We start from the raw sequence: 1855 nt of genomic DNA, 5'->3' as shown, positions 1-1855 counted from the left end.
GAGAAACCATCAACAAGAGGTTAATTGAATTAATAACTTAATTGACCATTACAAATCTTATTTAATCCGAATAATTAATCTAGGGAATTAATTAGTTTAAACACTTGATCAATGCTTAAATTAGTTAATTGTCTAAGGGTTAGGAGTAATGAATATGAACCTAACTATTATAATTTGTAACCAATAGCAAATCTACCTTAAACTTAAATAACCATAGGAGTGAATTGGTTGAACCTAAATAGAAACATCTTTATCAAATTTGGTGAATAGTTGTTGCTTTAGTTAATTAGTTAACTTAGTTTGTCTAAGTTTCTAGTCTTGCAAAACTAGAGAAAAACATTTTACTTTTATTATTTGTTTTAGTTAAAATTAGTTATTAGTTTCATTTTCCATTCCCTGAGTTCAATACCTTACTTATCAATCTATACCACTTAAAGACAGGTTCACTGCCTTTGTGTGCTCAATTTATTAACTAAAAGTAGGGATAAAACTAGTTGGTTTTACACACATCAAGTTTTTGGCGCCGTTGTCGGGGAATGGTTCTAAATAATTAAGCTAATTCCTAATTTTTTTCGATCCTTTGTGTGAGTTTACTTGCATAAAGTTCATTTATTGCAATTTAGTAATTAGTAATTAGGTTTTAGTATCTGTTTTAGTTAGTTTAAAACTTAGAATTTTTTTTGAAATACCACTGATACTCGCCGAGTGCAATCGCACCTACTCGGCGAGTAGCAGTTTAGTCAGCAGTAGATTTTCTTTATTTTTACAATCTTTTTGTTCTTTTTACGCTTTTTATTTGATTGATTTCAAGACTTTCATGACCAGAGGAGCAAACACACCACTGGTACCCCCGTTTGAAGACCCCGAATCCGCATTGAAAAGAAACAAAGGGAAGGACGTGGAGAGTTCAAGCACACCAAATAAATCACCATTGTCCAACTTGAAGACTGTTTTTGGGAAAAAGAAGAGCAATAAATCAGGAGCTTCTAGCGCTTCCTTGATAATTGAGGAGCCAATTCAAGAAGATATTAGGTACGAGACCGAGGAAGAAGAGGAGGCAACGTATGAGCAAGAAACCGAGTCGGAGGAAGAGTTAGCGTTCACTATGGCTAACATTGATGAAATCTCCATGGGAGAATGGAAGAAGAGGATGCGCGATGACCATGGCCCGGGACTTGTGCAACCCACAATTCCCGCGACTGCTACCTTTGAGCTAAAAGGTCATATCCTAGCTTCACTCAAGGAAATACCTTTCTATGGGAAAGATCATGAAGATGCCTACAAACATTTGGATGAAGTCAATGATGTTGCTGATTACTTCAATATTCCAAATGTAACCCGCAAAACTCAACTACTTCGTATGCTTCCGGTAACCTTCAAGGGTGCTGCTAAAGACTGGCTCAAGTCACTTCCCCCCGGATCAGTCACTACTTGGGCCAAGATGAAGGAAGAATTTATTGATCACTTTTGCCCACCATCCAAGATAGCCAAACTGAAGAAGGCCATTGCAAACTTTGAACAACAAGCTGGAGAGTCTCTATATGAAGCATGGGAAAGGTACAAAAGTCTGCTAAGAAACTGCCCACACCATGATCTAAACAGCCAGCAAGAAGTTTCCATCTTCTATGATGGAGTCAATGTCACAACCCGGCAGTTGCTAGACTCGCAAGGCCCACTTACAAAGAAGCCACCCCCGGTGATTAAAGAATTGATTGAAGAATTCTCTAAACACTCTAGAGAATACCACAACCCTAGGCATGATGTCACAAGGGGAGCCGCGTATGCTGCTACTGAAGACTTATCCGCGGTCATGGCTATGTTAAAAACCATGGATAGGAGAATGGAAAAATGGATC

General features: G+C 37.9%; 1 non-coding gene across 1 annotated transcript; it reads right to left on the bottom strand.

Annotated features, from left to right (window-relative positions):
- Positions 1-1489: 1489 nt before the first annotated feature.
- Positions 1490-1596, bottom strand: LOC145007739 (small nucleolar RNA R71). The gene has a single exon (XR_013663108.1). It is a non-coding gene; the product is annotated as a small nucleolar RNA R71 (small nucleolar RNA).
- Positions 1597-1855: the final 259 nt, after the last annotated feature.

Source organism: Lactuca saligna, chromosome 7 (genome assembly GCF_052625555.1).
Source record: "Lactuca saligna cultivar CGN05327 chromosome 7, ASM5262555v1, whole genome shotgun sequence".
Classification (NCBI taxonomy): domain Eukaryota; kingdom Viridiplantae; phylum Streptophyta; class Magnoliopsida; order Asterales; family Asteraceae; genus Lactuca; species Lactuca saligna.
Note: the sequence above shows the minus strand (reverse complement) of the source record. Positions and strands in the feature narration are given on the sequence as shown.